At 39.4% G+C, this 22,660-nt stretch overlaps 1 long non-coding RNA gene across 1 annotated transcript in view; it reads left to right on the forward strand.

The window, feature by feature from the left end:
- Positions 1 to 6,532: 6,532 nt before the first annotated feature.
- Positions 6,533 to 22,660, forward strand: part of LOC311442611 — a 28,742-nt gene continuing 12,614 nt past the window's right edge. Inside the window, exons 1-2 of the long non-coding RNA XR_014696780.1 lie at positions 6,533 to 7,408; positions 20,688 to 20,820. This is a non-coding gene — a long non-coding RNA (uncharacterized lncRNA). The remainder of the gene's footprint in view (positions 7,409 to 20,687; positions 20,821 to 22,660) is intronic.

Below are 22,660 nucleotides of genomic sequence, written 5' to 3' on the forward strand. Positions count from 1 at the left end.
GGTGAGTATATAAAGAGCCAGAAGAAAAGCAAAAAGGCTAAGTATGAAGTTCTGATGTATGAGAAATAGTTTTGTATGAGTCAAAGACAAGGACAAATAGGAAGGGAAGACCTTGGAGGGTTTCCAGTTCACTAAGAGGATTCATTTATACATCAGGTGCCATGGCCTTAATTTTCATCTGTTTTTGTTCAAGTCAGATACATGTGCAAACCAAGGACATTGTCTCTATTTGCTTTTGGAAAAATCATAGGCATTTTATACCGTATTAAAATATAGTAATATTCTGTGCCAGGTAATGCAGTGCTTCCAATCTCAGGATTGGATTTGCATGATAATATTTATCTTTCCAGTTTTCTAACAATCAAATAACAGAACTCCACAGGCAGGGTCTAGGATATTCCGTCAGGGAAATGCAGGCAAATTTGGACAAGTTCAACAACCCTTTTAAATATTAATTTACCATAGTACATTAGTAGTTTGAATGTAGATGTCTGTGATGTGTTAGTGAAGATTTCTGTAGTTCCATATTACTGCTTTATAGGACTGAGAAATAAGATGCAGAAGAAGCAGAACTCTGAAAGAAATTGTAGCTGAGAGACTACTGAATAGTACAAACAGCAGCTGGTGACCTTCTAGTGCAATGACAAACCAGCATTTAGAAAAAAAAAAATCTGGAACACAAGTGCTTCTGAGGAACTTGGCTGTAAATGCTGGCCCTAGACATAGGCTAGAGGAATAAAAATGGAACTCCAATGGCATATGGCAGGCCATTCTGCATCGACTTTGCGGTTACTGTTAAATCATATAGGTCTATCATTTAATAGCCTCAATCTGGTGTTTTTAACTGTTTAATCCAAAAGATTTTTGTAATGTTTTCTACACAGTCTTGAGGTACCTCCAGTTGGGCTTGTTCTCCCTAGGCTAAGTGATCCTACAGGTTGTTTTGCCCTGCCCTGAAATAAAAAAATACCCAAATGACACAGGCACTCGTTAGCTAAATGTGAGTTGAAAACTTAGAACTAGACTATATATTTCACTTCATCATATAAAGGCTCTTGGACATTGTTATTTGACCATAGAGATTTCTACAGACTGAGATACCACAGAAGAACATTTTCTCAATTTTGGGGGAATTTGGTATTCTTAATCTTTATACCATGCTTAAATCTAAAAAAAATCTGAAAACAGTTTTGTGGTCCAGTAGTTAGAATGGAAGTCTCCAAAGACACGTAATTTTTATTGTTTGCTTAACTTAGCTCCAAAATTTGGTTCACCTTAATATTATGCTTAACTTAGCTTCAAAATTTGATTCAGCTTAATATTGTGCTTGAGACCACACTTCCTTTTCCAAATACATCTATGCAGTTCCTTGATGCTTAGGTAACCAGGAAGAGTGTATCTGATAACTTGCCTCCTTGGAGTCCTAGTATTTTATTTCTTACATGAAGGAAAGTGGCCATCAGAATGTAGGAGTGCTGCATTATAATCAGAACAGGGCTTAAAAGGAGGACCCTAATTCATTGTGGGTTAGTTGGAAGTCTCTTTATGAGCTATAATCCAGTAGAACTCAATAATATTTTGCAGTGAAAAAAATACCATCAAAAGCTTTTTTTGTTTGTTTGTTGTTGTTGTTGTGTTTGTTTTTAATGGTATCACACAGTTTTCATTGTCCTTTTTAAAACATCACAGAGGAGTTAAAGTACCATGACAGATAAATGCAGTCTTTAAAGCTACTCATGCATTCTTAATGGACAGCTTGTTAATTTGAGGTCTAGGTCATGAATTTGAATGCCATTCACTAAACACCTCTTTGTCAACAAAAGCTAGTTTTCCCTTAGGGTAAATTGTAACTCATTAATTGTAATTAAATTAAACATATGCGACAACTAGAAAACCCAGGGTGCATTCAGTGAGGAACTGAATAGCAGTCCATGGTTGAGTTCTTGGATGTTCATTTTTTTTGCAAATGAGAAGAAAATAAAAGTCTATAGTTTTAATAGTAGATAGATTCAATAAAGAGAACAAGAAGTAAATATCTTGCCCATTTAATAATTTTTATTAATGTTCTGTGGGATACTAATATACCCAAAAAAATTGACATTAAAAGTCAGGGTTCTTTATTTTGTAGATTTGAGCCAATAGTCATGATATTCAAAATATTTTGTACCCCATAAATCAACCTTATGAAAATGTAAACAATTTTCAGTCTGTATTTATGTTTATAGTAGTGATTAAACTGCTTTAACAGCAGAGGCCTTTGTACTTGGAATCTCTGTATAATCCATCCTCAGGTCCTGAGTTAAATCAGTTTGGTTGTCAAAGATGAGTCCCTAATGGCCAATGGACCACATCACAAAGCCATCATGTAATTGCCACTATTTGGCATATTTGGCAGTTCCTATTAGGAGAGGCCCAGGACACAGCTTGCACACTGAAGCGTTACATCATCACAGATTGGACACCATGAAACAAGAACTGGGATGAAAAAGATATACTGGTTTGTACTTTTTTTTTTTTCCTCATTGAAAATGTGGATAGAGGTTTTTATTCAGATTTGCAAGCTTTAGCCATGTTTCTGCACATCCAGGATTTTTTTAAGTATTTGATTTTCATTTGTTTATCATTTCATTTTTTTCAAGTCCTATTTTTTCTTTCTAACTAATTTGCTAAAATTGTTACAAACTCATGAAAATTTTGTAACAATTTGGGGGGAAGGAATGTTTTTATTAGAATGTACAGTTTATTAGAATGTACAGTTTAACATGAAAAGATACAGTTGGCTAAGTATCAGTGTACTAAAGCATCATACACAAGAAGAGAGCAAGCCCTGGTGCATGCAGACACTAAAACTGCAGTTGTGATTCAAGCACTAAGTGGTTAACTTAGAAGACTGAGGACATTCAGAAACAGTAGATAACTGACCTTGTATTATTTGTTCGGCTGAGATATGTGCTTATAAAAATTCAGTTAATATGCTCTCTGCAGTTTCCTAGCTGCAACCCTATTGGGAGCACGTCTCTATTTAAAACATGTGTGTTGTTTATCATCACTATTTGTATCAAAATCCCCACTGTGAATAGTCAGGTGACAGATATTAAAGTGGGGAACCTTGTATAAGCAGGAGTGCGAGGCCCCTTTGAATGTGTATGGAGAATGTTAAATGGAGTGTGGGGTGAAGATATACTTCACCTTTCCCTGATGCTATGGCTTACTCACAAGAAACCCAAAAATTTAAGTTATTAATAAACACCACGGCATTGGACGTGAATGATCTCTACATGAAAACTAATCCATGAACTCCAGTTTCTAAGGCTTCTTTCACGTTACTAACTTATCTCACCTTCATCATTGACCTAGGCCTGAGCAGAAGCACCTCATCAGCAATAGAGACATACCATTTCCAAAAGTTCTCACTCAAAGAGGCAGTTTGACTAACAAATTGCCAGCACTGTAAAAAGTGTTTGGATCTCTCCCTGTTGTACAAAATGCAAGCTACTGAGCTGATAAGAGTACATGGGAAATTCAAATTCCCAAAGAAGGATGAAAGGCAGAGGGAAACAGGAAGATAAGTATCAGATTTGTTTCCTTCTCTGGCTTTAGAAACCAAATCTTAACAAAAAAAAAAAAAAAAAAAAAAAAAAAAAAAAAAAGCCTGGGATCTAAGCTAAGCAAGACTTAATGCACATGCTGTCTTTCCTGAGGTCTTGGAGTAAATAAACCCACCTTCCACAGAGTTATTCTTCCTTACTTCTAGTCACAGCATAGAAGTGCTTCAAAAATACAGCAACAGCCACAAGAGTAGGAATGATCCTTATGGTTGCGTTGTCCATCTTTCATTTAGCTTCTGTAATGGAGCTCAGCATTAACTACTTATTCTTCATTTCTTCTGTTTTCTGCTTACTTCCAATTTGTATAAAACCCTTCCCAAGAACTAGCTCTTCAAGATCTAGAAACCTCTGTTTTACTAACAGGTAAAGGGAGGCTGCATGGGATTATATAACTGCCAGTTTCACAAGCAACCTGTGAAATTTTTTGTTCTGCCTTCTCTGTGGTTGACTAATCTTTCCCTTTCTCTATCAGCAAGCAGTGTCCTGTTGGTTCAACACTATCATCTGTCTTATAAATTGTATTTGTGTGATTGAGTAATGATCAGGAAGTGGCATACCTGTTTTGCTTTCCCAGGTGTTATGGGCTTCTCCTCATAAAGTGTATTGATGTTACAGAGCACACAGCTGCTTGATTTGTTGAACTTTTTTTTTTTCTCTGTTTTGCTACTTCATGAAGAAAAGTGTTGCTTTCTGAGCCCTGACTTTTGTATAGCCAGTTACTTCGTCTACTGCTATGAAAATCCAAGAAAGAATCCTCCTCCACTGGACTTTTATTCACTAACTAAATCTGTGGGAGCAGTGAGCAGGAGCATGAAGTGCTAATGCATATTGTATGAGGCTTTGCCACAATGTTTGGCCTTCTCTGGGAAGCAGATAAATGTAGAAAGCGTTCCCCACAGTTCAGCAGCTACTATGCCTCTGTAGGCAAATTCAACTGACCTTTATAGCATATTCTGATCTTGGGTGGATGCAGCCTTGAAACTGCCTATCTCTTTTCCCAAAGGCCCATGTTTTACCAGTCTATACCCTAATGCTTAGCACTGGCCCTTGACTTATCTTTCTAGGTAGCCACAGGCCACTCAATCACATTGGTCATTGTTGCTAAAAATAACCTTTATCCATTCAAACATGTCATTCAGTTGCAACACATTACAAAATTCACCTTTGAGTCCAATTGGCTCTGTTTTTATTGACAATGTGAAGAAATAAAAAATACCTGACTGGTTTTAGCCTATCTGGTCATCCCAAGAAAACCCTTTCTTTACCTTTGCAGATACTAGACATCCCATAGCAAGCATCATGCCACATGTAATTACCCCATGATGATAGTGATCATAGCTTTATCACTGTGGTCACAAGAAAATAACAGAGGCTCACTAAGTGCAAACGAAATACACTTTGCTGGCACCCTTGAGAGGCTGCTTGTGACCAGAATCTAAAGTCAGGAAGGACTGCAGTGAACTCAGACAACAGTGGTTGCAACTTCCTCTCATCACCCCAGTATAGTCAAATCCTCCTTCTCTTCCCAGATTGATCATGGGGAAGGGGCAGAAATGCACCTGTTTCTGATATTACTAAGGTCTTCCACAAATGTGAAGAACCTTTTAGAGCCACTAAAAAAGAAAATGAGTCACACTGGGAGAAAACACTGAGGTAAGAAATACATCTTACTCACAGGTTCATGTTAGCTTGCTTGGGGGTATCAACTTCTTGGCTGTCTGGCTGTATGATTGCCATTGTTAAGATCTCTCAACTATTTGTGATTTGGTTAATTGCTTGAATGCTCCACTTCTTCACGAAATGAAGTTTTATGCAGATGTATTTGTACATATTGGAGTTCATTGTTAGGCTGCTCCTCCAATGCAAGCATATCCTGTCCAAACAACCAGATTATATACTATTGAAATCAAATTTCGGTGTGTGTATATGTGTGTGTTTTTAGGTGATTTCTATGTCTGTAATAAGTCTGGAAAGCTATTTGTAAACAACAGTATTAATATTTCCTTTCCTGTGTCAAGAACTGAGGGCATTTTTCTACAGGGGACTGCGTTTGCATGAAGGTGTAGGGGAGAGAGAGCATGTGGACATCTCTGTTTTATTGCTTCTCATGTCAAGAACCTCTGTGTTTCTTGGCAATTTTAGACAAATCCAATGTTCTTTTCTACTTGTTTAGTTTACTTCTGAGTGACCCCAAATAAAAGGTGAAGGAAAGGCAAAGAAAATTATTTCTGAACATGCACAGAGAATATTAGAAGCCATCTTCAGCATTCTTATAATGACTTTGCAATGGCTGCTTATATTGTCCTACAATGAAGACAAATGAGGCCTTGAAAAGCTTCACACTCTCACGGAAAGCAGAACAGAAAGTTTTGTATCATGAAAGCTATGCACAGGATGAAATGTGTGTTGGTGAAATGGCCAGCACTTGCTGAGTACTGATCAACCTCACCTGTAGGAACAGGTGGGGTTCCCTCACAGACACACTGCTAAAATTCAAAGGTTTTACAAAAAATAATAATAATAATAATAATAAAATCTTAAAACCAAAAGAAAGTAAAATTGTTAAAGTTAGTTGAATATGTTGACCACACTCACCCAGAGGCCTGCATCTGTGCTGGAACATACTGTGAGGCCCTGCAGGATGGGCATGGACAGGGGGTTTGGGGCACAGCCATACTGTGGCCCTGAGGGTATCATCAGGCCAGGATGGCCCCCACCAGCCCAGCCATGGCCTCCCCACACCCTTCCCAGGTTCCACAGCTCTATGTCAGCCTACCTTGCCTCAGCCATGCTGGTCTCTGGCTTGGCCCCACCGCTGGCCTGCCCTCCCACCTCTGCACCACAGCCCTGACAGTCTGAAGCCCTGGGCTGAAGTATAGTGCTCAGACCTCGTATGCACATTGGTATGGCCTCAAATCACCTCAGGCTTGGAGGGTGGGAAGAAAGAGGACTCAGAATCCAGCTGCCAGGACCACTTCATCTGCTGATTTTAAGAAAGATTACATAAGTACAGTGTCAACTCCTCCCTAAACTGTAAGAGAAAATCCTAAATACTCTCAGCAACGGACACATCTTCTTTTCCTCAGCTGGCACTGGAGGAACATTGTGTGTCCACAGCTGTTGCTGGGAAGTGCAAACAGGCTAATGGCCTGCCTAGGAGCACCTGGGGCAGGCTGCAAGGAGGGACCTAAGCCACACATGGCTGTATGGCAGGCTGAGGTATAGGTCTGATTGTGGGTGAGAAGAACTTGGTGTCCCTAAGGCTCATGAAAGTTCTGAGGGAGGAGGCTGGTGAGCCCAAAAAAGCCGTTTTGTGCCATGGGAAAAGGACTGGGCATGTGGCTGCCTCACCTCACAAAATGGAGGGTCCGCACTACTTCCAGTGTGCGGATTGTGCCTCGCTGCTTTCTGCCAGTGAGCGGTGGTTGCTGTGCCTTTCTGTGAATAAACTAATGGGTTTGTTCTGGAGGTCTATGTAAACTCAGCTTTTCCTGCTTGCTTTTCACCACGGCCTGGGTTATTTTATTCATCTCCACACAAAGCCATCGTGACTGAAGTGAGCAGCAGCCTCTTGCCTCCTCCATCCTGCAGACAGAGCTCTATCCATGTAACTTATGAGCTTGCTGTAGTGGCCATAATGACTCTGGACAGAAAAATAAATACTTCAAGGAGACACGTTGACAAAAGAGGATGGATAAAAGGCATCTTGTGCCTTTCCATGGCAGACTGCTTGAGGACACTTGAAAGCTGGAGTGGCATGCAGTACCTACTGGGCTGTCTGACAAGCAGTTGAGGTGTAGGTAAGAAACCTGATGGGTGCTGTGGGTGCTCTCCTGTGCTTTGGTTTATATAATTGAATCCCCCTGGACTGAAGGGTCGTGAAATTCCCTGAGGAAAAGCAATAAGCAATGAGGCAATTGCTGAGGGAAAATGTCTAAGAATACAAAGAATGTAGTGAAAATGTAGGGAGAATGACCTTCTTATCAAATCTCTATCTCCAATATCACTCTGATTCTTTGTTATTTTATTTATTTATTTTGCTTTCTTGGCTAGTTTATGAGAAGTAAAGGCAAGAATATTCAGAAATAATTGTGTGATTAAAGTAAGCCATTTCACCTGTTCTAATGGTTCTTGTTTCCTGTAAAGTCAGGAGAGAAATATTAAAGAACTGATCTTCTTATGGGTTGATACTGTACTACAGATTAAGGGTTAAGATATTAAACATCAGGGGCATTAACTGTTTTGCATCTGGTTTTACAAATGAGCAGAGTGGAGATTTACTTAAGCTGTGTCAGATGTTTATGGATAACAGATGAAGAATTAGGAAGTGTGCAGATTAACACGAGTAATGATTAAGAAAAGCTTATGGACTCTAAACCCTCTTAAGGTCTATGATAAATGATGAGTGATACAAGAAGGATATGCACAAACGTGGTTTGAAGGGGCATGGAAACTTACACAGCAAGGATTGCTTAGTTGGCGTCTGAATTTTGGACATCATCAGAAGGATGGAATTAACTTTGGCAAACTCAAGCACTGTAGATACCTTTCTTCTATCCTGTTCTCTTCCTGTGACCTATTAGCTCTGAATTTGGTTGTTGTATGTCTGCTGCTGTTTACAAAGTATTGAGAAGCCCTCTGTGGCCTGAAGGATATTACCTGGTTGCATATGACTGCATTAAAGTCAGACTTGAAAGGGAAACCTGGGTCATCTGGCTTCTAAATATTAAATAGGTCATGTTCTGACACTCCATTCTTACATAAGTTGCAATAAAAAAGGACATAATGTGGTTTTGAAGAAAACAGTGTTGTCAGTATATTTTAAGTATGGCAAATGTTTTTTTCAGAACTAACATAAATGTAAGTATTTTTATGTTTGACAATGGCACTTTTACCTCCTGAGCTAGAAGCATCTTAGGATCTGAGAATGCTTGCAGTTAATACTTGGTAAAAGTCATTCCATTTTTATTTTTTTTATGGTGTCTGCTCTGTCATGTCTAGAGAAAGGAAAAGAAGACTCAACCTTATAGACCTGGCTTGGGTGGAAGGAATTGTGCTAAGAGGCACTAGTTGGAAATTTGACCCCCCAAAAAATTAAAAAAAAATAGAAAGCACTGTAAGAGGAAGGGGTTTATGGAGTTTGAGGGAAGAGGATGGGAAAGTCAATGTGCTTGGAGATAAAAAGCCTGAATTAGAGAGACATGAGCTACGTCACAAGAGGAATTTCCATCTCCAAGTGTGGAGATGAAGACTGTACAGGTAAGAGCTAAAAGCAGCTGCAAGTAATAATCTGGTAAATATTGTGGAAAAAAATGGGAAGGAGTTAGTGCCATTGCAGTGCTTCCATTAGTCTGGCAGTATTGCTGGAAAGAGATAAGAAGAAAATGGTCTTCCTAAGGAAAGAAGGCACCTCTGTGGTAGGACCAGGGACCAGAGGTGTAGTTCTACACTACTGTGCTGAAAATATTGAGATCCAATGGAGAGGGATATTTTGGCAAAATAATAATGCCAAGGCAAGGTGAAATGTTGAGGTGGGAGGAAATAGATGCGGAAGAGGTCACCCACTCCTGTCCTAATTGGAGGGAAAAGGGAGTGAAATAGCAAACCTATTTTTCCTGATGCTTTCTCTTTTCCTTTCCTTCTTTCCAAAGCTGGGTACCCTGCCCTACTCAATAAGGGCATGAAGGTTACATTGGCTCCTTCCCATTCTTTCTCTAGTAAAAATTTTGGTTTTCCTGACTCCCTTTACTTCAGTGCCATCCACCCCCACCCTGAAGAATCATTTTGGTCTGTGAAAATGCAAAGAGAATGAAATTTGTGTGAGCAGTCAAGGCTGTCCTGCTGTTTGTCTAGCTTTCCTGTGGAAACTTCTGCTTTTTTCCTTTCTGCACTCAAAAAAACTACATCAGGGATATAGCATACTGTAAAAATGTTATACAGCTTTATGTACCCCATTGATTACAACAAATAAAATTTGAAAACTAGGGTGACGGTTACAACTGAATTCACAAATGTTTTTAAGGCAATGTTTAAAGCATATATGAACTACAGTCCACAATTTATGCTAAGAGTTATAGCTGGAAGAGTAAAGGGTTGGGTTTGCCCCTGGTGTAGCCTCACTTAGCAGGGTCCCAGCAGTGACCATCAGGGAGTCTTGGCTCACAGTGTTAAGAGGCTTTTTTCTCCTGAGACACCACTGGAAACATCACTTCATTTTTGTAGACTGTCAGTCATGAGTCAGAAGTGAAGCAACTCTTTAAAATTTCAGGAGGGAAAAATGGATTTGGGTTCTGTTAACCCATCCCCTTCAGATATTACTGTTGTTTGTGTCTAGGTGGTAGAACAGCTGAGAAACAGAATTATTGTATCTGATGTTCTGATGCAGTCTGAAGCTATATGTCCTGCAAAGTGACCATGTTTGATGCATTTGTTAATTAGAGGAGATAATAGTTTCTGTAGTTTCTGGGAAGCTTTTTTCTGCATTGGTGACTTAATTCTTTGTTGATATATAGAGTTGGACTCTTATTTTAGATCGGATCTGAGAGCCAGTACTATGTATTTTGCTTAGGTATAAGTGATGTTTTCACAAAATCACAGAATTATAGGGCTTGGTTGGACCCGATGATCTCTTGAGGTCCCTTCTGCCATGTTTTGACTTGCTGCATCGTGTTTAAGTTACTAAATCTCATTGAATGTTTTAAAAGTAATTACAGTTTTACGAGAAAATGTGGTTTACCAGAAAACTACATAACACGTAAAGGTTTTCAACCTCGGCCATGTGTGCACATGCAGACCATATGTGCATCCAGGGCTTGAACACAGGCTTGCTTAGTGTTGCCTGTCATACTTTGAGAACTTTGGTATTCATGTTATTGAACATGCTAAGGGATTTTTTTTGCCAAATAAGCATTTTTGGGCTAACTATGAGATGTGTGAGAGAGGACTGGGGAAACTGGAGTTCTGCTTCCACTGTGCTGGGCACTGTTTTGGTGGGATAGATGTGGGAAGCTGTACCCCTGTCTGCAAGGGGCACCACTTTCCAATCCCTTCTCCTCTGGGGGTTAGGGAAAGGCAGAGGGCAGCATCCTGGCTGAACAGCAGCAGGAGGGTAGGACGTCCCACATGGTGCCTGTCTTCCCTTTTCAGAAAGGGTCAGTGCGGAATCCTTCTGCCTGCCCTTCAGAGTTCAGGTAGAGAAATCCTGGCAGTCCATAGAGCATGGAGGTGGCCTGTGAAGGGGGATCTAACACTGTTCCTGTGGGAAGATGAGCGTTACCTCATGGCAATGAACTGGTAACCAGGACTGTTGTCTACTGACGGCTATAAATGCCGTTCCATCTTGGAGAAGTAAAGAGAAATTCAGTTGCTGGGCCGTGCCTTCAGTGTGCAGCACTGGAAGGAGATGTAGAGTTTGTAATAAAAGTTTAAAGAGAAAATATATCCAAATTTGACTATTTCACGGCTTGAGCTTGCTCCTTAAAATGCTGCGGTAGGTGGAACTTGTCAGAAGCTGAGGCACAAATTCTGAAAGGCCTTCTAATGAGGGAAAGTAAAACTGAAAAAGCAAATTGAAATACAGGTAACTTTAAGTTAAACTACAGTAAATCAGGTACAATTTACCAACAGGCCTTAAATATTTCTGAGCAGAAAACATGGGGGGGCACCCTGCTTGATGTGAAGTTGCAATCCCTTCTTGGCGTGGCGATCACAGCGTCACCAAAGACTAGTGGCCAGTAATGAATGTGTTGCACTCGAAGATCCCTCCAGGGTTCTGATTCAATCTTTTGAGTTATAGGATCAGGACAAAATGAACTATTTTTCAGGCTTGTAAATATGTGACAAATGACAGTGCAGGAACTATTGATTCCAATCACACTGATACAATGTTTCATAGTCAGGACGGACCCGCTTTACAAATTACTTGCAAGTTGAACAGCAAAGCCATACATAACATGCTTCAACCCGTATCAATCTTCTAGGGTGTTTCTGTCACCAGTTGCCTTCAGATTTGAATAAAGTGCTCCACATTGAAATGTGTGTTTTTTGTTTTGTTTTGTTTTTAAATATTTTTCTGGGTGCAGGCAGTGCTTTGCCTTGAAGCAAAGTCAGATAAGGGGACTTAGGCCCCTGAAGCAGAGTTTGGGCTTTTGTATGGTGCTGAGCACATCCGTCATCTTTGTAATGTTAGCAATGCCTAAAATAGCCTGCAGGTGTGAGGAACTTACTATCCTCTACATAGGGGTTGTTTCTGCAATTATTGGGATGTAAGAAACACTTACGATGAATCTAGGTCACCTCAGCTGATTCTGAGGAGCCAGTTAAGTTTTTTTGGAAGTCTCTTTGAAATAATGGATGTAATTGCTAAATGTGGTTGAATTTGCCATGCATTTCTGAAGCTGACTTTAATATTTGAAGTAATCTTGTTGTGTTTTTTTGTTTGTTTTTAAAAAAAGGAATATTTTAGAGTCCAGGCTAATAGAAATTTGTTACATTCTTGGATAAAAAAAGCAATAATAAAGAAAAAATTGTATGTTGCATTACACATGCTGTATCTTGCACAAACTGAGCCTACTGCACATGGCAAGTTGTTAATGTCACTAACCGCATTAATGGAATGTGTTTACATACAATGGTAATGAGGGCAATATAAGAATCTATATAAAATGGAGAAAAAGAAAAAACTCTAGTCCAGTAACTTTTGTATAGAAAAGTTTTTTGGGTTGTTTGTAATAGGTAGGGACTTACAATATTAATAATGCTTGAAATCTCTGTGCTCTATATAGAATTCAAATTAAAGCTTTGTTTTTTAATTAGGGATAAAATTACAGGAGGTTTAGCAAAGAAAAGCTCCTTTGATTCACTGATAATAAATGACCTACGATGCTTTTCAGTGGGATGTGAATAAATAGCTTCACCTGAGAACAGCTCTTGGTCAATAGCAGACATCTTCAAAGTTAGTTGCAGCAGGAAAGTAATAAAAAGAAATACCCATGTTTCTAAGGAGTGATTATAGTGTGCTTGGAGCCACAGAAATGGGTGTAATATTTTGAGCTATGTAACAACTGTCTGTGTTTCCTGGCTTGCTACTGTTATTCAAAATTCAGCCTTAGTTCACCTTGCTTTATTTCCTTAAAGAATCCCTGCATGGTAATTTATTATAGGTACTTTTCCTTGCTGCTTGAGGGAACAAGCCATCTGTGTATCATAAAGATATGATAAAATAGTTCAGTGTGTTTGTAAGTCAGAACTAGATGGTTATTACAAAGAGAATCTTCTGCTCATGGAGGTACTTGTACTACTGTGAGCGCTGCTGAACCAGATAGCATGTAGTCTCATCCTTCACTTCACACCCAACTGCAGAATTAGGTTGGGAGGGGCCTTAAAGACCACCTGGTTCCCTGCCTATGGCAAGGGGGTGGACACCTTAAGACCAGACTGCCCAAAGCCCATCCAGCCTGGCTTTGAACACTGCCAGGGATGGAGCAGCCTGTGCCAGGGCCTTGCTGCCCTTCCTTTTCTTTTCTGTCCTCTCATATCGGTTTTTCTCCTCCATTAAACTGAGATAAACCAAAATGCTTAGGGAAATAGCAACGCTACCACCAACATCTCATTAGGAAGCCAAGCTTCTGGAACGGTTATAATTAAGGAAGGTTTTGTTTGACCACATGCCCATATCAAACCATATCATTGGCTGAGCTATGCAAGCCAGGTCAAGCTTCTACTGACCTCGCTAAGTGAAGTCTTAGTCAGAAAGCTATTTTAACTGTAGTATGCTGCGAAATCTAAATTGTAGTTGCCTGCCATTTATTTGGCTGTGCAGGCTGTGGCTATAGCCCAGTCAAACTGCAGAGAATTCAGCTTTGCCAAGCCAGGCTATACCAGATGTGTGGCTTCCCAAGTGATTTTTTTCTCAAGCTGGAATCCATATTTTTTTTTTTTTGCTGCTTCACTTGGTTGATCAATGGGTCCCATTCAGCACTAATATTGACTGAGAAAACTAGCTCAGAATGTCAGATGAAGTTCATACTGCTCCAGTCTGTAGGAGGCAGTTGTAATCATCAGCATTTTATAGCACAGCAATGGTACAAAGCAAGAGGTTTTATCTAGTCCTGTCCCAGATCTACAGGAAGATGTTGTTCAAATGCTTTGTCATGTGGTTAGGGAAGCATTTAATTGCAACTTTTTCACTGACCTCTGTTACTCTGTGGACCCGTGTTTGTTTTTCTATAACTGGCTTGGCTCACAATATCTGACCCAATATCCACAGATAAATGTTTCTCAAATTATAGAGTTGTATGCAATAATTGTTTGAAGTCTTGCATTTAATCCAATGCACTGTGACAAAGCTTGTTGACATCTATAATTTGAAAAGGGAGACTCACTTATGCCTTTTTTTTTTTTCTAAACAAGGCTAAGGAATATACAGTAGTAGGTTCCAAATGCACTTTACAAAACACCTGTAAGGGCTCGAGGAAACCTCCAGCAAACAGAAGCTTAAGTATCACAGATCCTTAGGGTTGTCTCAGTCAATTAAAATCCAAAGTTGGCCGCTTTATTTGATGTTATCCAGTTAAAAGATTAGAATAATCTGTATTCGCCCCTTTCCTTTGAGTATTCCATAGAAGTTTAACTTTCCTGATTTTCTTTGCATTTGAACAATACATGGCACAGGTTCTGGTGCAGAAGTGAAAGAAAACACAAGATTTCTCACTCCCTTTCCATCCTCAACAAGGTGTTGCTGCTGGGTGGTGGAAAACTGAGCAGCAGCTCCACGAGCAGACAGACCAGACCGAGTTGGCTCACTGGTCAGCTCAGCTGGTGCACCGGCAGGTCAGACTGTGTATGAACTTGATGAAAAAATGCTTCCAGTATGTCTGTGGGAAATCTATGGGAAGGGGAAATAGAGCAAGGCTGTGACCTTCGCTCTTTTATTCTCAGAAATACATACTGACTCCAGCTGAGAGCTTTCAGGAAAACCACAATTAAACCTTTTTCTATTTATAGTCTACAGAGTGTGTATGATCTGTCTGCTGTGTGTATTCAGGTTGGACATGTTTGCATCAAAAAGCTCTGGGAGGCCATATGGGTAAACTTGCAATGCTTCACTGGATTAGCAATTTCTAAATCTGGCATCTGGTGTGAGAGACTTGGTTCCCGAAAACAGAATTTCTAATAAATTTAAATCTTGCTTAAGTATTTGATGCTTTCCTCGCAGGAGAGATGATCTAGTTCCTTCATCTTTGTGGTCCTTTGGACTCTCTCCAGTGTGCCTATGCTAGTGTTAATTTTGTTGATTCTTGAACCCTGCTCTGTGCCTGCGCAGATTGTTTGGGCTTCCAGCCTACCAGCTCCTTTCTTTGGAGCTGCATAAAAGCTGTAGGAAAACAGGCACATGTCTTTCCTGTATACTTCCATTCCCAGCTGTGCTGCTATGCACTCAGCCATTCGGATGCATGCTTGCTAACCCTAAATGTGTAATAAGCACCTTTAATTTGTTATCTTTAAAATCATGTCATTGAGAACAATACCCACCTTTATTCTGTTGTCTTAAATGCTAGAGCTTGGATGCAGCCCCACTTGTGAAGTGCATGCTGTAGTGGTTCACAGCAGGGGCACCTGCAGAGTCCTGCTGCTTCTGGTGCCCACACTGCCAGTGAGAAGGGATTATGTCTTGGCAGGGTTTTTTCACAGCCCTTGAGAGGATATCTTCTGCCTCTGAACTTGCACAGAGGGTGACAGGCTGCAAGGAATTGCAAGGCTGCTCCATCTGCATGCAGACCTCAGGAGCAGCAGATGGCTGGCTGCTGTTATTAAACTGTGCATCTTTCCCTGAAGAATTAAGGTTGTCCAAGTGTAATAACCTCTCCTTTTTATCTCAGGATTGCTCTCAAACAACAGCTAAAAGGGGGAAAAGCACTGATAAAACATCATCACTTCATCTTGGCTACTGTATTTGGATCTTCTGTGAATTTTGTGACATAGCCGAAGAAAAATTTAAATATTTAGGTGGCACCAAAATTGGAGGAAAACGTAGGAAGAAAATCTCTCCCATTTAAATAGAGATGGATTGAGTTGTGTGAATAAAGCTCTTGTGTAGACTTCATAAAACTGTTAAGAAAAAGGAGACATTACCTAAAATCCTGGGGTAACTGAAGTGATACTGTAACATCCCTGAATAATCCTTACATGAGCTCTTGCTCCTTAGCATTATTCCCCACTCAGAGGGAATGTTCTTCATTACCCATGAAAACATAAAAAATGATGTACATATCTAATTTTAAATGCAATCATGTTTATCTCCTCAGGTGCCTGCTATATTTTATTAATACTGAGTAATGCCACCCTTCTAACTAATGAAATGCACCCCTAATAGAGCAATATTTTGAGATATGATAAAGTGGACTTATCATATCTGAAGCGTCCAATACTTGAAAACTCATCAGACCTTATTTTAATTTTCATGGCATTAAGTCCAGTAATACTCTTTAATGAATGAGCAACACAAGACTTCTGTTGAGGAGAGAAAAAAAAAAAACTCATTCTCAAAATTTGAATCTACTGTTCGATTTAGTAATTTCTGAAGTATTTGTCTTGTTTTCTATGTATGTATCACAATTTTATTCAGTGTTTAAGACAAGCTTGTGTGCATGATTTTGCACAAATAGCCTCCTTCTTAAACCATATCATCAACTTCTCCCAGCATGAAACAAATTACCTATTGGGAATCTAAACCAGAAATCATTGATAGATCATAATCGGGTCTTCAGGGTTAGCTTGAATCATAGTCCTAGGGGTGAAAGGTCAGAACTTCAAATACTTCCCAATTCGTTATTTCCTTTCTTAATAGCATTCGCTTAGATACAGCTGTTAGTACTTCCAGGCCCAAATGTGTGGCCTTGTTTGATAAAAATAAGATGTCGTTCTGGAAAGCTTGTGTGCAATTTCTCCTTAACTTTGTAGCAGAAGCACTAAACAATCAAACCAATAGCCAGATCACTTGTACATACCATCCCTTACATTAAAAGCTGAGTGTGGTAGGGTAGAGTAGGAAAAATCGTCTTTGCTGCAATTAAATATTTTGAGTCTATCCAACTAAAATCAGCTGAAAATCGAAGGACTTGGCTGATGTGAATTTTCTTATCCTGCTCATAGGGAAGCTTTGTACCTGTGTAAAGGCAAATTCATGGACTGTAAGTTGTGTTGGTACACACAACTGACACAGACCATGTAGAGGTCTGCTCTTTAAAGGTATGTCCAGGAGTAGAAAAGACAGAAGCAAAGTACAATAATTTCTTCCTAGCAGAATGGATCCCCAAGGGGCCAATCAAGTTGGTATAAGTCACAGCGGTCCTCTGGCTCAACCTGTGTTTTACTAGGTCACAGGTTAGTAACTATGGCTAAACTGCCTGGGGTGGCCTGGGCTGCTCTGCAGAGAAAGGCAGCCTGAAAGGGCTGCTTTTGTGAACTACTTGTCCTGGAGTACAGAAGTCACGCATGCTCTCTCAGCTGGTGGTAACGGGCACAGCTTGTCACAAGTGGTGTGCTGGAGCAGTCTAGGATGGAGGCTGGTGGCATTTGTAGGGTGTTTTCCCAAGGAACATAGTGCTTCAAGAAGCAAAGTTGGTTTTGCAACTAGTAGTCTCTTAAAGTACTGTTTTGTCATTTGCTTGTGTGTCAGTGTTTTCAGAACCTTAATTTAATCAATAGTTTACAAATGGTTGGAATTAAATGTCAAGTGAAATTTCAAAATGTAGGTAAATGCATTAACTTTAAACAGAAGCTCTTCTTTCCTATTTCAAGTAAGCAATTTAGTCTTTGGCATTTTAAATTTTTTTTTTTTTTTTTTTTTCCAAAGGGTTTTTATGCACCTTTAAAATATCTTGTCCCTTTCCTAACTGATAGGAATTATGGCATGTTTTTTTTTAAAAAAAAAAAAAAGGCAATAGTATTTTGAACTGTTATTTCACCTTGTGCTTCTCACTGTCCACCAGTCCCTAGGCTGGTAAGTCATTCCCTTTCACGCACTAAGTGTAACGTCTGTTGCTTCCTTGTCTTGAAATGTCAAGGACTGGCTCTGCTGAGATAACGTGAAAGCACACATTGGCCCTGGCTGCAGCTTCCACATGGAATTCATTAGATGCCAACAGAACCTTGTGTTCTGCAGAAGTGTTTATCTGCTTTCCCAAAACGTGTAACTTGTAACTCTGTCAATGGCTAACTGCTGTCATAATATAATTTGGTCACTAAGCAAATTTTTTTTGCAGTTAAAATCTTGGCAACCTCTTGCTGTTTCTATATGCAGTCTGGGTATGCCTTTAGACCATAGGAACTCTGTCATTAATTTATTTAATGAGCTGTACACATTCCCTTTTTGTTTTTACCATACTGAAAGGACAAAATGGGTGCCCAAGTAGAAAGAACTGCTAACATATAAGTTGAAAGTGATTTTTTTTGGAGACGTCATTTTTTTTTCCTCTCTGCTGAAGACTTTGTTCATCAGAAGCTTTTTCTCAGATATACTTTCAAATGATCAGCTGAATGGATAATTGTGTCTGTTTGCATCTCCACCCAGACACCCAGAAAACTGTTATTGTACAGCTCAACATTAATTCCAGGCAATAGGTAACACTGTTTTCTTCTAGCAGTGCTGTATTTCCACTGTTTTTCCTCTTGTTTACTACATTGGCTCTGGAGACACAGTGAATGAAATTTGCTTCTAGCTTTTCCAAGCACAAGCATACAAAGCATCGTTGGTCAGTGCTAGGTATGTTCACAGCTTCATAACTAAAAGTTGCATAATTTGAAAGGGAACAGAAGGCTATTGAAACATATGGTAGGTCATTCTGATTGACCTTACAAGCATCCGAAGTGATTTCAGGGCCAAATCTAAATCAATAAATACAGTTTCTGTCCAGAATAAGTTTATTTCTGTCATTGTCGGGAGGTAATCTGTGTGCATCTGAATTCTTATCAGTGCTTCCAGGTTTAAAATTTTGGATGCACATTGTGCTCTCAAGCTGAAACTTGGGATGTGACATTGCATTGCACGCAACCAGAGTTGAGGTCAATAGAAAAACGGCAAAGCTCATATGCAGACAATCGGTATAAGCTGAAACACCAATATGCTTCATTTCTGTGTAAGCTATTCATGCTTTCTCTATGAGAAAAATATTAATCGGTACTAAAATGAAGGTTAATAGAAGTAAAGCCAAAACATTCAATATTAACAGCAAATTAATGCTATTAGATAAATGTCTTCAATTATGATCTGTTTCATTTAGTTGCAGAGGGAGAATCAGGTAGAGATAATAGCAATCAATTCCTACTATTTGGGTGAAGTAGAAATTATGAAGTAAAACAATTAGCTTAAACACAGAGTTATTTAAAATGGAGGTTAAACAAATCCATAGGTTGTAACTGTCACTACAAATCATGTTTCTGCCAATGCTCTGAGATACAGAAGAAGCCACATCTGATTTGAAAACTTAAAGCTCGAAAACAAATTTGTGGAGAAGTTAGTTACACATTTCCATAAATCCTAGCTTGTCTGTAAATACACTAGTGCAAAGACTTTAAAGGAGTCTTTCTATTCAATCACTTATAATGGGATTATTCTGGTATACACTATAGAAGGGATTTTCCATGCATCAGCTGCTATTGTATGACCATACATAATTGGGTCTAAGTGCTTACATCAGCTGCCTATTATGTGAAATTAATTTTTGGAACATATGTTGTTGTATTTATACCATTGTTGTTTCATGCTAGATTAATTCTTCAAGGGTTACAATCACATGACACTTATCATTTTAATTATGCCTCTTTAGTTGCAACATATGACAGCTTTTGACTTCTCACCCTCTCCTTTTGCATGTGTGACAGATAAAATTATTAATAAATGCTTGTTTATTATGTAGTTATGCTGTACATGTCCACAGGGTGTAGGTTGGCCTCATGTATTTTACCCACAGTACAGTGTCAGAAGAGCCTTTGTGGTTTGCTAATGAGCTAAATCCCTCTAACACCACACACACTCTAAACTGCCAAAAGCCGTTTACACATTTGAACATATACAAAGACTCAGCTGGGTCCTTTGTATAAAAGATTAACTCTTTATTCCAATTAAAGATGAGCTGCCCTGGCTTGGTCCAAGCAATTAAAAACTGGAAGTAATGAACAGAATTGATGGGCAAGGGGGTTTCATAGCAACATTAGACTTTGTGATAGTAAACAGGTATTTTTACAGATTTTTTTAAACCTGATATGGATTGAGAAAATATGTTCCAGAGAACCCTTTTCCTCATGTTTGTCTCTGAGATGTGTAAGATATCCTGGCTTTAGCAAAGTCTCATTTCTGGCAAGAAGCTAGTTCTGGCTGTAAGCAGATAGAAAGAGGAATGTTTTGGCATAACTTAGGGCACTTAAACCCTGATATTCTCTGCACCATCACTTCCTTCTGAGGTTTGAATTGCACACTACCTGACATAGATTTTACAACTTCAATTAAGAGACTTTTTATTAGTCACTTCAAAACATTTTGGCTTTAAATAAAAAGCTTGAAACTGTCAGCCTTAGATCCCTCTAGCCAAGTTTTCATGTTACTTTTCACTTTCCCACTAATTTTCTTTGTCTCGTTATTCCAAAACATCTGAAACTATGTACATACTTCAGTCTTTTTTTTGTTCCCATGGAACTGGTTTCTCAGTGAGAGCTGGCTGGCTGAGTCATGGACAAGGGCGGCTAACTGTGTGGAAGAAAGGAGCATGCACGCAGTGCTGCTCAGTGTGTGAAGATACTCTAGAATGCTTCCTATCCTTTTTAGTAACAATATTGAAATATCAGCTAATGGCTGATGCTAACGGGCAGTAGCTTTGCAGGCAGAAGCAGGATTAGAATGGTTTTTCAGCATGGGTCGATACGAGACATTGCTTTCAAATGCTCTCTTACTCTGTGTTCAGTGGCATAGGACCCTTCTAAACTCTTGTGCCTGCAGTTCACAAGCCATAGATGACGCCATGGATTCCAAGTACAAATGTTATGGTCACAAATTGATGGTTCTGTTTTTTCTACTCTGTTTAGGCAGCCCTGCTCACTCTTCCTGGCTCATTAGGACCATTGGTTAGTCCTGAGTGTCCTCCTGTCTTCCAGCTGGGGCTCTGTAGCTCATGTGTAGGACAGCATGCTGGCTCTCCTGTGCCACTGTGGCCCCCTGGTAAGGAAACAGCTTGTTCAAGTTATAATAGCCAACACAAAATGGGAAACCAGTATGATTTTATAGATATGTCTGAACACAGAAGAATGGTTTAAAAGCTACCTGACCCAGGTATTGTTTCACGTTAAAGCAACTTTTGAATCATTTGCCACATGTAATAATACGGTTCTTGACTAGACATAGACCAAACAGTATATAGTCTCATGTACATTGCCTATGTTTTTTCATAATTATCAGAAAGTGTTAATGAAGTCCTATAAAGTATGTGTTTTGACAACCTTAGAAAAAGAGTACCTACTGAATTAAATATTACCTTTAGTGAGGGCTTTATAAGGATAGACCAAAGCTGTTGTGCTCTCTCTCAAGAGCTGAAATGATGACTGTTCCAATTAAATTTAACTCTATTGGATAAAGGAAATTAAAACTCACGCTAGTGTGATACCATTTCAATGAATGGAGTTACGTGATCTGAAGGAAAGAAGAAGCTCACGTGTCCTGTTAGTGTTTGAAAACAATTCTGCAATTTTCTTCCTTAAAAGTGGCAATAAAGGCAGAAAAATCTCAAATCTGAGCAAGGAAAGTTATTCAAATGCCTCACGCTAATGTGAAGATGCAGGCTCTTCAGAACTCTGCAACTACTGGGAATTGGATGTCTGCGCTCTCTTAAAAATCCCAGTGGGCACAATCTACCGTGTTAAATGCCTGAATGCCTCCACTTTCTGTATTTCTGAAAATTCATGTAAAATCTTAATTTCGGTGCTAGACAGAAAACTCCATTAACATTCAATGAGACTGCTTTTGAAGTGTTTGTATGTCGCATGTTGCCTTAACACTTGTCTTCTATAATCGCATAATCCAGCAGATTCCTCCATAACTTTGAAGAGTGGCATAGGATAACCTTCCCGACACATCAGTTAAAACACATCACCGGGAGCTGGGGGGAGGGCTGGTTTTGTTCTTGCTGTGTTTTTACATCTTCTGTTTTTTCACCTCCATAACCTTGTCTGATGGGCATCCCTCACATTTACAATGCCTGATGTGCTTCCTGACATCTGTTCAATTTGATTTTCTATAATTTCCATTGATGCCCCTGTTTTCCTGCCATTAAACTAGTATATTGCCCAGCTGTATTCTGGGTCAAGAATGGGCAATCTTTTAAATCTAGTATAAGGTGAAATATGACTGTGGAATGGGGAAGGGAGGAGGGGGGAAGAAGAAAGGGTAAGATGAGGACTATAAAACTGACTGAAGGGTTGTCTGTCCTAGAAAGGGAAGGTATGTGTTTATCTGGGAGAGTGGAGGGGAGTGAAGGTGCATGTGTATTTAAGGAAATATATTTGTAGGCACTGGAAGGCTATGTACGCCCGGCAGGTGGAATGCTGTCTGTAGCAGAGATGAATACAAGCAGACAATATCAGCCTCCCTACCCCACAGTGACTAGCCATTGACCTTAACCCTGAAGGAAAGGGGCACTCTCACTAGGGGAATTGCATGCTTACTCAGCCCTAAGCCACATCTGAGCCGAAGCCACCAATTTTGCCAAATTATGTGTGATGCTTTTGAAATGTGGACTATTGTCCACCAGGGACTAAGCTAAAATGACTGAATTCATTTCACTTAAGTTTTCAATGGCAATAACATTATTTTTAAAAAAAATACCAACAATAAAACATTTATCATTCTGATTTTATTCATCTTTGTCATTTACTTATGTTTCATGGTAGTTTGTAAATGGCAGTGAAGTTAATGCCCCATTATTTCAAACCCCTAAGGTTAGATTTTCAGGCTTAAATTGAATTTAAAAACCACATGTATAGTTAATTTGTACATTAACAAAATT

The sequence above is a fragment of the Aythya ferina genome (genome assembly GCF_964211825.1).
Source record: "Aythya ferina genome assembly, chromosome: 11".
Classification (NCBI taxonomy): Eukaryota; Metazoa; Chordata; class Aves; order Anseriformes; family Anatidae; genus Aythya; species Aythya ferina.